This window comes from Podarcis pityusensis (assembly GCF_964106645.2).
Source record: "Podarcis pityusensis genome assembly, chromosome: 4".
NCBI lineage: Eukaryota > Metazoa > Chordata > Lepidosauria > Squamata > Lacertidae > Podarcis > Podarcis pityusensis.
This window is the reverse complement of record NC_138027.1, coordinates 102,544,999-102,558,348: the sequence shown is the minus strand read 5'-3', so window position 1 is coordinate 102,558,348 and position 13,350 is coordinate 102,544,999. Positions and strand designations below refer to the sequence as shown.

General features: G+C 40.2%; 1 long non-coding RNA gene across 1 annotated transcript; it reads right to left on the bottom strand.

Annotated features, from left to right (window-relative positions):
* Positions 1–12,769, bottom strand: LOC308475915. Its single transcript, XR_013985528.1, has 4 exons — positions 10,337–12,769; positions 6,729–8,199; positions 1,834–1,919; positions 1–1,239 (listed from the first exon to the last, which is right to left on the bottom strand). It is a non-coding gene; the product is annotated as an uncharacterized lncRNA (long non-coding RNA).
* Positions 12,770–13,350: the final 581 nt, after the last annotated feature.

Below are 13,350 nucleotides of genomic sequence, written 5' to 3'. Positions count from 1 at the left end.
ATATCCAAATTAACTTAATTTGCTCATTTATTCATCGACTTTAAATATATACTCTTATAAAACTGCAAGTTATTACAATACTCCTGCCAATGTTCTTATCTGTTTACAGTTTATCTGTAAATATTCAACAAACCATTTCCATTTTTATATATATATAAAAAGTTATCTTGATTTCTTATTCTTCCAGTAAGTTTTGCCATTTCTGCATATTCCACAAGTTTTTGTATCCATTCTTCCTTTGCTGGGACTTCTTTCCATTTTGGGGTGAGTAACATTCTTGGCGCTGTAGTAGCATACATGAATAAGATTCTATACAGTTTAGGTAGTTCTGTCCCTATAATTCCCAAAAGAAAAGCTTCTGGGGTTTTTTTACAAGCATTATTGTAAACATCCTTTTCAATTCATTATATATTATTTCCCAGTAAGCTTCAACCTTACCACAAGATCACCAAATATGATAAAAAGAACCTTTGTTCTCTTTACATTTCCAACACTTATTTGATTTAGATTTATACATTTTTTCATTTTCATATCATTTTCTCTTAGACCATAGCATGCTGTAAATTTTATATCCATATTCCACAATTGTTCCCATGCTTCCATGTCTGTATTATGACCAATATCTATTGCCCAATGTATCACTGAGGATTTTACTTGCTCATCCTTTGTCTCCCATTCCAATAATATTTTATACATTTTAGATAGCACTTTTACATTACATTCCAACAGGTCTCTCTCCAGTTGCGATATTTGTTCCCCAAACCCTCATTTGTTCCCCAAACCCTTTCTTAAATACTTCATTCAAATGATGATATTGTATCCATGTTGTTAATTTCCCTGATAATTCCTTTAATTCTTTTAATTTATACTCTCCTCCCTCTTGTTTTAATAAATTTCTGTAAGTTGTCCACCCTTCTATCATATTCTTTTTATTTACCGCTATAGTTCCAATGGTGAGAGCTAAAGTGGTGTTTTTACCTCTAATAAATTCTTGTATTTATCCTATACATTGTACACCCCCCCAATTATATGATTTGTAAATCATTTATGAACTTTCACATTTTCATACCATAAGTAAGCGTGCCAACCAAAAATAGTAATGACCTTCTAAGTCTAGAATATGTGAATTCTCTGATGTCATCCATTCCTTCAACCAACAAACAGGATGCCTCATAGTATATCCGGCAGGGGAAAACCTCCTTTATGTTCCTTTCTTGCTTAACTCCTCCTTCGTATTGGCTAATTTTGAGAAAACGAGAAAATAATAATAATAATCCACTCTGGGGATGTTTTGTGATCGCACCAACAATATTGTTCTTTTGATTTCTAATAATTTACTTCAATACTCAATACATGTAGAACATGCTATATCAATTATTGTTGAGGTTTATTCTTAACATTTTGAAATACATGTTGAGGGGAAAACCCCTAATGAAATAAGCTTCATCTAAGATAAGTAAACGGCGTTTCTGAGCTCTGCTCTGGTTCGCCAGAAGCGGCTTCGTCATGCTGGCCGCATGACCCGGAAGCTGTCTGCAGACAAACGCCGGCTCCCTCAGCCTATAGAGCGAGATAAGCACACAACCCCAGAGTGGTCTGCGACTGGACCTAACGGTCAGGGGTACCTTTACCTTTACCTTTTAAGATAAGTACAGAGTTCTGTAATATGGAACACAGAAGGGTAGAAATTGCATTCTTGGAAACTGAAGGGCTAAGAGGTTAAGAGCTAAAGTTAGTGTGTAAAATATGAACTTTTCTTTTACTAGTTAATATGTGTGCATGTAGCTAATTGATATGTATTTACAGTCTCTTCATGCCATTAATAATACTTGCCTTGAGATAATTTTCAGTTGCACCATGTCAAGCAGACAATGGAGACTCCCTTGCATGTGAACAAAAGCTCCATTGTTCTTCCAGTTCTGAAGTAAATGATAAAAATTATAAACTAATTTGCATAACAGGAGATTAGAAAATTATCCTTTTATCCTTCTTAATATATTTGCCCTTCCTAATTATAAAGATACAAATCTTTTCAGAATAGCTTCACACAAAAATATTCTTGGATAAAAATTGCATGTTAAGCTCGATTTTGGAAGGTTATTTGCATAATAAGACAAAAGAGATAAATTGCTTCCGTTTAATAATAGCCAATTTTACACTGCCGTTCCATACATGGCTGCTCAGAATAAAGTTCCACTGAGTTTAATGGGCTTACTCTCAAGTTAAGTAGTTATGGGATGGCTGCCCAAACTGGACTCTTTGGGAGCAGAACTTTCTCCATGAACTTTACAACTATAAGTTTCTTTGCCAAACTTCTAGTCAGCATGGAGACAGGCCTGTGTCTGCCATGAATTAGCAACCAGTTGTTTCTGTTACATGGAGACCCCCCCCCCCCCGGCTTCCCCACTCTCTCCATAGCTTAGTGTTGAATCTCCTGTCAAGATGACTTTCCTGACTGGAACAGAAGGACTAAGCTACTGGGCTCAGGCAGTTGGCTTAGAGTTCCAAAAAGAGACGCTGCCTTTCAAGATCCACAGGCGATTGCACAGAGCACTATCTCTTTGGGTGTGTTTTTATGTGGGTGAGTGAGTGGGCCTGAGGCATGAGGCAGAGGGTACACAGTTGGCTACTTCATGAGATGCTGAAAGCAAAGGCAGACATGTTGGTAAACGTCTTTATTATGATAGGGAACAAGTGTCTGAATTCTCCTGAACTTGAAAGCTTTCCCCCTGTTGTGAGACATTTTGGTTAGTCTAATAAAGGTTATGCCTGCCCAACTCTGGATTCGCTTACTATGTGACAAAGCATTGGCTGCCATTCAAAATGGTCCATGAACCAAACTTGGGACAGGATCTAGGTTATTCCTCTATGGTTTGTTTCTTGGCTGATCTCCTGAACTGGGACGCAAGAAGCTGTCTCATTTTAAATTGTTATTAATGTTGTATTTTAAATTGTTGTAAGCCACCCCAGGATGTTAGGATGAAGGGTGGGTTGTTGTTGTTGTTAATGAGTTATAGATCACTGGTCCTTCTAGCTCAGCTCTGTTTACACACTGACTGGAGGTGGTTCTCCAGGATTTCAGACGGATCTCTACCAGTCATGCAGAGGTGACAAGGATTGCACCTGGAATCTTTTGCACACAAAGTTTCTGCTCCGTCATTAAACTAGTACCCCACCCTCAATGGACTTTAGTGGTTCAGTTTGGAAGCTGCCAAGCAGGAAACAAATTAACTTCTAGTGATTGCATGCACGTGTATTGTTCTAATGGATCACAACAGATAACTGTCTATTTAGCATGATGTTGTTATTTACATAATAGTCTAACTTGATTAGATTTATTAGACTTTCATATTGCTTTTTACTAAAAACAAGTCTCAAATTTATTTACATTACATATAATCAACACAAACATGACAAAACATGTTATTTGACCTCTGAGCCACCCAAAGAATTCAGGACAAAAAATAAAGTACTTCTTCACACAACTCTGCAAAATGTGATGAGTCACATGACTACCACCTTGGACGGCTTTACTAGGGGATTAGACAAACAAACTCATGGATGATAGGATTGTGGGCAGATCCACACCACACACTTAAATCACACCCAACATGCATTTAAAGCAAATGACTACTCCAAAAGAATCTTTTGAACTGTAGTTTGTTAATGGTACTATAGGTTGTAGCTCTGGGAGGGGGAAACTACCATTCCCAGTATTCTTTGGGAGAAGTCATGAGCTTTAAATGCATGATGTAGATCTGCCCACTATGGGCAGATTGAACCTCCTTCAGATGCCACATATCTCTGAACGTCAATGTAAGAAACAAGCAAACAGTTCACCAGCTCATCAGTTTGACTGGCCAAAATATTTGGTTCAATCAGTCTTTGGAAGCCATGCCTACACAGAGGAAGGGGTATAAATTTGAGAAACGAATGAATAATCCTTGGAGGTTTTTAAGCAGAGGTTGGATTGCCATCTATCATGTATGATCTAATTGAGATTCCTGCATTGCAGGGGTTAGACAAGAGGACTCTTGGGGTCCTTTCCAAGTCTACAATTCTATGATTCTGTGGATTCTATAACATAGTTACATCACACACTTTTGCAATTCGGTTTCTATCAAGTAGTCATTTTAATAAATATGGTACACATGGTAATAAATGCCTCAATATGTACAGAAAGGATAAAAATGAAACTCCTAGAGCACACAATTCATAAAATAGCAGAGTTTATACGACAGACAGCTATTGCTGTTGTGCCAGGAAAACTGCTGCATAAATATCAAGAGAAAGTATTGCATTTAGATATAAATCTTCTTCATATTCAGATTTCAAGATGTGCTTTAAATGGCTAATGCAAGAATAATTTCCTGCTGTCTAATATCAATCCAGATACAAACTTAGGTTGCCCCTCCACTTTGACAAATGGTATAATCCCTCCCCCCCTCCCGTTTTTAGTTCAGTGAACAAAATTAATCTTATGCATCTTAGTGCAAGGATGGTATGTAGAGATACAACATGTGTTTAGGAGATAAACCTATGGCAAGATCCGTGGATATCAGCAGTTTAGGATGCAGGGGTTTTTTTGCTAATTCAAGGATAGTGTAAATCTAAAAGTGGGAGCATTCGGGTGGCGGAGGGACCAGAGAGAGGGGATTAAGGTTGTACAGTATTGGAAACTCAGTCTGCTTGGTCACATGACCTGGCAACCCTGCAAAGAGCACTTTTTAAAAGGCTTCCTTTCCTTCTATCAGGGATATGTATAACTTTATGCTGGCTTAACTCACACTGGCATGTGTGGTTTTTTTATATTAATATTTTATTGAAAAGTTTTCAATTATAAAGAAATAAAGTGATACAAAGAAGAAGAAGAAAAGAAAAAGAAAAATGCACAGAAATGTGTAGAGAAAGAAATATGAACATACATGAAAAATACCCTAACCCATACATTCTTTTGTAAGTTTGATATTATCCTAATACACATGTAAATATTACTACACTGAGAGCCCTCTCAAGCCACTGAAGGAAGCTCTGTGGCCCATCAGCCGCACACCTTGGCTTTTGGACAGAGACTTCCAACTGGACCCCTCTAATGGGGTACCCTGTTATTGCACTGTTTTGGGGCAGGTGGGTGATGCGCTGCTTCAATCCTTCTCCTGAGGTTAGATGAAAAGTATTCCACCCAATGCCTTATCTGCCAAAGTTGTGACTATGGCTGTGGGGAAGGCAAAACCTTCAAAGGGGGCCAATCTGTTTGCAACAATTTTTTCCCTGGCTCCATATTTGGCAACCATTACGCAATGCCCGAGGGAAGAAAAAGTTGGCATACAAAATGCACAGCATTACTGAATAGGGCGAGAGGGAGGGGTGTTCTTTGGCTGACTGCAGTCCCCAGGTTGGGCACAGCTGGCTTTTATAGGCTGGGGATGGGCCCATCTGGTCTGCTCCCAAGCCCTGCCCACCCAGCGAGGCCGGATTGGCCAGAATTCAAATATCAGGTGGTGGCAAAGTCTGCCAACCCAATCGGCTGGCCAGGGAATTTCCACAAATGCCAGCCGCTGAGCCAACATTGCTCCCTGGGGTGGGCAGAGCCTGCCAAGATGGGGCCGCAACAGTTGCCCACCTCGAGACTGGGTAAGCAGCCATTCTAACTTCTCTATTCCATTCCCCCACAACAGTTAGCATTATGTGGCCACGAAGCACACGCAGTTGCTTTTGAACACTGGCATTCCCCCAGGCTTGCTGATATTTACCTCTTGTGAGGGTTACCTAATCAATGGAACTAAAACTGGAATTAGAGGGAGTGATGATTAGTGACCAGGAAATAAAGAGCTACATGACTAATTCCACACATGCAAGAGAACTTTGGACCCAATCCCCAGGCAAGCAGCCAGTGTGGTGTAGTGGTTAAGAGCGGTGGACTCGCAATCTGGTGAACCGGGTTTGATTCCCCGCTCCTCCACATGCAGCTGCTGGGTGACCTTGGGCCAGTCACACTTCTTTGAAGTCTCTCAGCCCCACTCACCTCACAGGGTGTTTGTTGTGGGGGAGGAAGGGAAAGGAGAATGTTAGCTGCTTTGAGACTCCTTAGGGGAGTGATAAAGCAGGATATCAAATCCAAACTCTTCTTCTTTTTCTTTTTCTTCTTCTTCTTCTCTTTCTCCCCACTTCATCCTCCCATTGCTTGCTTTGGAAATGGAAAAAGAAAACAGTTTGCAAAATGTCTTAGGTCAAATGCCACAAGGTACTTGGGTACGCCTAAAGCACCCTTTGGATCCTGGCCAGGGTTCTCATACATAAGCTGTGGCAAATTATGCCTACTTTCATCTTTAAATATTTTCTAATAGTTTATCAATGCACTCAAATGCCCAAATTCTTCAGTTTCTTCAACAGCAAGTACTCTTGACTTTTGTTAACAAGGCTGACACAAAGTCATTCCATTTGATATCGTGGTACTTTGGTTCTCAAACTTAATCCGTTCCGGAAGTCTGTTCCAAAACCAAAGCGTTCCAAAACCAAGGTGCACTTTCCCATAGAAAGTAATGCAAAATGGATTAATCCATTCAAGACTTTAAAAAACAACGCCTGAAACAGCAATTTAACATGAATTTTACTATCTAACAAAACTATTGATCCATAAAATGAAAGCAATAATCAAAGTTCTGTACTATAAAATAAATAAGACAGTATTGTAGATAATAAAAATTAAAATTAAAAAATTTTCTTACCTGCGCTGATGCTAGTCATTGTTTGGATGAGTGGCTTTTATCCATTTCCGCATTTACACAGTCAATCATAAAACGAAAAACAAGCCAGTCATGAAAATGAAAAAGCCACACAAACAAAAACGCAAAAACAAAAGTACCAAATAACCTCAGAAGACTGCATTCAGAAACAGAAGGTTTTAATTACGACAGGGGAGTCTCAAATGAGCAGCACAAGGGCAGAAGCGGGAGGAAAAGAGGCTTTAATTACGATGGGGGACTCAACTGAGCGGTGCAACAGTGAAATGGAAGCTCAGGAGCACGTTCGGCTTCCAGGGCAAAGTTTGAAAACCAGAACGCCTACTTCCGGGTTTGCAGCATTCAGGCTCCGAGTTGTTCGGGAACTAAGCTGTTCGAAAACCAAGGTACCACTGTAAATTATTGCAATAGGTTCTCACATGAAGAAATGGAAGCCTTTGGCTGAAAGGTGGTCTGAAAATCATTGGAATGAATGAATAAATGAATAAATAAATAAATAGCAAAAAGTCTAGTGTTTGTGACATCACGCATGTGGGGGGTTATGTTCCAAAGCCAAAATTGTGCCTAGTCAAAACACATTGGGTTCAATGGTGGGTGGAATTGCCAAAGTTTTTTTTCCCAGATGTCCGTCTCCTTTCCACTTTTTTTTTTTTTTTTGCCAAACACTTAAAGCTGAATGTGCACAAGTTAAAAGTTGCAAGTTATCTGTATAGGGCTTTAAAGGTCAAAACCCGTACAGTCATATCTCAGAAGTCGAACGGAATCCGTTCCAGAAGTCCGTTAGACTTCCAAAACGTTCGGAAACCAAGGTGCAGCTTCTGATTGGCTGCAGGAAGCTCCTGCAGCCAATCGCAAGTCGCAGAACCCACACTGGACATTTAGGTTCCAAAGAATGTTCACAAACCAGAACACTCACTTCCGGGTTTGTGGCATTCGGGAGACAAAACATTCAACAGGTATGACTGTACTTTGAATTGGGCTAGGAAACAAATTTGCAGCAGGTGTAGTTGGGTCAGAGCCTGCGTTCTATGTTCACACCTTCTAATTTCACTTAACAATCTAGCAGCCACATTCTGCACTAGGTGTAGTTTGTGAACCACCTTCAAAGGCAGCCACAGATTAAATACATTGCAATAGTATAACTGGGCGGTTACCAGAAAAGGTCAGCTGGAGTTTAGAGTTTATGAGCTGAAAGGGAAGAAGAGGCATTGCTTGTCCCTTGCTCTTGTTGCCCAGGCGGAATATTCTGTACTGGAAGGTAAAACTTTTGAAACCTGTGCTAAGATGTATCAGAGAAAATCATGTGAGATGGAGATGGTTTGGAAGTGGGATAGAAATAAGGTTGATTTAAAAGCATATTTAATGTTTGTCGCTACTGAGTATATATTTTTTTTCATACCAGAGTTGTGGATGCCTTGAGACGAAAGACATAGGAGAATCATGGTCAAAGACAGACCTAAATAAATAAATAAATAAGGTCAATGAGAATGCCCAACCCTATGCTGCTTTCAACCTGCTATAGCAATATTTCTTTATGCTCTTTAATCTTGGAGTTATTTTATTAATAAAATAAATTTTATTTTATTTTTTAATGAAAAGAATGGGTCTCCTGTTTCAGTTTGGAATAGACATTAGGCATGGTTTGAAAAGCAAGTTCTGGTACAGAAGCGTCAGTAATGCCCCCTATCAATATGTGGAAATGCAGGAGCAGTTGGTCTAAAAATAAGATGCCGTTAAATGTGCAAACTATCCGCCAGATTGTAAAGATGCTAATGTAAGACCAACCTCTTGCAATGTTGTGTTTACGTTGCAGTGCCATTTGCTGTTTAGTAGAAACACTGATAATGCTCATGTTCCATCTGTTAGAAAATGTAAAGGCAAACATTTAACAAACGCCGGGTGCAGCTTCCTGGCAAATTAAGCTGAATACAACCCAAACATAAAGCAAGATTTACAACTTCACTCTCGCTTTCACCTGCCCCTTTTTTACTTTATTTTACTTTTTAACTTTAATTTTTCCAGAGTTTTGAGTAAATACATAAATAAAACACAGTTTTATGTTTAAATTACTGCCTTGTAAGAATGAAATATACATATGTACACACAAACAATATAAGCAATAAAACTGAAAATAAAACAATATTGCAGCTGTGAATCACAGCAATGTGCTACTGAGTTTTCCTGTAACTGGTTGTAATGCATGCTTTTGTAATGTGCGTAAATATGAAAAGTAAACAAGGACTGTATAGTAATGAGCATCACAACAAAGCAAATCAGTTTTAAGACACTGTTTGTTCTGGATGGAATCAGAGGAATTCAAACATCAAGTGGAGCCAATTCCAACCTACCAAGCCTGCTGGCTCCCTTTCAGGGACTTGGTTATTATTAAAGGTCGGTTTAACTCGGCAAAAGGCAGCTTCATATGGCATGTCTTGGCCTCTGCCACCCAGGCCTCTGGGAACGTGAGATTAAAGAGTAAGGATGACAGAGTTAGGTTTTTACGCCTCTTTCTAGATATCTGCCAGCAATACAATATCCTTGAAGAGTTGTGGCCACCAGAACTGTATGCAGTATTTCAAGTGTTGGTGAAACATAGCCTTGTGTAAGCTTTATTTTCAACCCCTTTTCTCATTCTTGCTAACACAGAATTATCCCTTTTCACAGCTGCCATCTTAATTGTGCTATTCACTACAGCCCCAAACTTTTGTTCCTGGTCACTCATCACCAGTTCAGATCCCATTAGTGTATGTGTGTATTTTGTCCCAATGTGCATTACTTTACACTAGAATACATTGAACCAGATTTCCCATTTTAATGCTCATTCACCCAGTTTGGAGAGAACCCTGAGAGTTCATCATGTTCTTTTTTAGTTTTAACTGCCCTGAGCAATCTGGTGTCATAATCAGCAAGCTTGGCCACTTCACTGCTCACCCCTAACTTCAGATTGTGAACAAGTTTAAAAGCGGAACTGAGGAGTGGCCATAATTCAGAGACTAGACAGTGTGGGGCCAGGTGGCTTGACTGAGCAAAATGCAGTTTCATAGGTTATGTATTGGCATCTGCCAAATCCTCACTGCCAAAATTGATGAATAGGGAAAACACTTTGAAATGGACTTGTGAAGTTTCTAGAAAGGCTGCTTTTTCTTCTTTTTTTATTTTGATGGTGGAGCTGGGAAGTACAGGTTGGGGTTCAAGAACGGCAAACAACACATAACCAGCAATTATGTCTCACACAAATTTGATGCAGTAGCATCAATAAATGGTGGATTTTTTAAAAGAACAAAAATACTTAAGATCTGCTTTGATTACATTACAGAAGACCCAGTTATTAACTCTTGGACTGTATCTCCTCAGGGTAGCAGGGTAGGACAGCCTACCAAGCGAGCCTGTTTCAAATAGAGCGGGCAAACTTTATTCCTCCAACCTCCAAAAAGATTATGAGGGAAAATGAAGAGCAAAGCAAGAAACCAAAACCAAAAGAATCTCTGCTTTGAGGGTAAAGCTGCTCACTTTAGAGAGGCAAAATCATCCACAGAAGCTAGCACAAAGATTCAGCAACAGAGTACTTTCAGCCAGTGGTTTAAATTAATTACCGGTAGTTGGATGTTAAGGGACACGGGTGGCGTTGTGGGTTAAACCACAGAGCCTAGGACTGGCCGATCAGAAGGTCGGCGGTTCGAATCCCCACAACGGGGTGAGCTCCTGTTGCTCGGTCCCTGCTCCTGCCAACCTAGCAGTTCGAAAGCACGTCAAAGTGCAAGTAGATAAATAGGTACTGCTCTGGCAGGAAGGTAAATGGCGTTTCTGTGCGCTGCTCTGGTTCGCCAGAAGCGGCTTAGTCATGCTGGCCACATGACCCGGAAGCTGTACGCCGGCTCCCTCGGCCAATAAAGCGAGATGAGCGCCGCAACCCCAGAGTCGGCCACGACTGGACCTAATGGTCAGGGGTCCCTTTACCTTAGTTGGATGTTGATGTGTCTCCCTGCTCCCTCTAAGCAGCAGTAATGCAAATTAACCTCTTCCATAAAAACTAAGGTTGCTGTACTGCCTGTTCACTTGCTTAATGTTTTCTACTGACAAAGTGCAAATAATACTACCTTTATTGTCAATGTACAACCTGTGTACAATGAAATTAACTGAGCCTCCCTCCCCCCCACAAACACTCAATCTCATTGCATTCTGTGTGCTTGTCGCACAACACACCAACCCTGAAAGTCAGTTGCACTATATTATTTTCCGTTCAGCAGCCTAACAGCCCATGGATAGAAATGTGTTTTTTAGCCTGTTGGTACTTCTATATCTCTTGCCCGAGGGTAGAAGATTAAAGAGGTGCTGGCCGGGGTGTGAATCATCCCTGAGAATTTTCCTCACTCTCCTAAGGCAACGATCCCTTGCGATGTCATCTAGTGGGCTCAGGGGACAGCCCATGATATCATGTGCTGTGTTCACCACCCTCTGTAGAGACTTTCTGTCCATGGCTGTCAAGCCAACGTACCACACTGTGATACAAAGCTTCTGGACTGCAGATCAAAAGGCTTCCTTCCAAGCAGGCCTAAAAAGAAGAGGCATTTGGGAGTGTCAGCTACCTTGCCGTGAGCTAACATTTAAGCTCCAAGCAGAAAGAATGGCTAGAAGGGCATGCCTGCTGCCGCTTTGAGGAGCAATTCACCCGAGCAGAGAGGGAACAGCAGCTTCCCTCTGCAGGGAGACGTGAAACACTGCAATGCTTCAGCTCTTGTAGGGAGAGTAATGAGGACGGGAGAGAACAGGGGCCTGGAGGAAGGAAAGTGGATGGGCAGGTGGATGACTGTGCATTCATGAGACTCAAATTCCTCTATTCAAGGGCACTGGGCTGGCCCTGCAGGTCTTCCCTTTGCCCAGGGCCAACTTTCTTCTTCTCAGTGCCAGTGAGAAGCAGTGCCAGTGCTGAGGTTGGGGTGGTAGCCAATGCCAACCTGGAATATAAATGTAAGAAGGTTTTTTAAAATACATAAATAAAACTGATTAAAAAAGAGATGGAGTGCTAACAATGCTTTGTGGTTTAGGTGGACTGTTCTTATAGTATGTGTCTTTGCAGCTCTGGCACCCATTTTATGGAACACTCTCCCCTGAGAAGCTCGCCCAGAACCTACATTATGAACTTTTTGAAACCTGGTGAAGACCTGCTATACTTTCCGATGCTGTTAAACAACTATGGTTCTATTGCTGTTTAGGCTTTGAACTGTTTTTCACCCTTGGCTGGATTTTATGCTGCTGTGATTGATTTAGCTTTGTATGTAGTAAGATTTTTGTTTTTTTAAGTTGTGAACTTCTCAGATGACAGTTGATTAGGAGATATTTATGCAATGACATATAAATGCCAAAACCAGATAAAATATTACTTTTCACCACCTGCACCACCTGCGAGCTCAGGGCAATTGATGTGAGGTTATCCTATTTCATCCTTGAACACCTCTGGGTTTGGCCAAATTATTGATCTGCCAAAAACCCCTAATGAGCTTCATGTCTGGGTGACCAGTTGAATCCAAGTTTCCTAAGTCCAGCCCATCACACTTCTCCAGTGCCATTCAAAACAAGGGAAATAGTGATACAATTAGAGTGCAGAAGGTCATGATCAAGCCTGCCCAATCTAAGCACCTACGATGGCTAATAACAGGATTGATGTGTGACCTTTTTTCATACTTTCAGCAGTAAAGGTACTATTAATTAAAATGGTATAAACTCTGCAATACAATGCAGATTCAGGATGGAAGCTAAGGGACTGTACTGATTCCAGATGCACCTTGCCACCTTAACCTCAAAAGTGTTTTGCTGAATCAAACCAAGGTCTACATGATCCAGGATTCTTTCCCAGCATCCAAGCAACCAGCAGGGAGCAAATGTTTCACTGGAAGCCTCCTTGTGGCCCACAAGCTGTCTCCACATTTGCTTGCTATGATTTGTTTGTTATGGGTTTTGATTACATATAAAGTCTCAAATTCTAAGCAGTGCCAGTTGAAAGAGCGTTATTTTTATTTGATGGTTTAGTACTTGTTTGATATGTTATCTATGAACATTTATTATAATCTTTAGTTTTATATTTTAACCTGTCTAAAAATTATGGATGCAGATTTGAAAAGATGTAATAGTCAAACAAACAAATCTAGGAGTTATGATGGAGCTCAATGAAACATCGACCCAGTGAACAGAAGCTGTGAAAAAAGCATACTGTGTGAAGGATCATTAGGAAAGTTGTCAACATTATTATGTCTTAATACAAATATATGGTGCAGCCGCACTTTGAATGCCATGCACAATTCTCATAATTTCATTCTTGCATTTCAAAGGGAATTCTATAGACCTGGAAAATGCAAAAAAATACAACTCCTCTCCTGTTGAAATAATTGCTTCATTATTTGGATTCAGCTGTATTATGCGAGTTGATTATAGATTATACATCTCCAAAATAGTTCTAGGAGTAATATTTTATCACACATTCAATAAAGTAGTTCAGGCCTCTGTAGTTCATACTGATTGCATGAAATTTAGATGACATCTTGCAATTGACATGAAGGTAAAAGACTTAATTGGTTATCTGACCAAAAATGAATTATTTGAGTATTTCCTG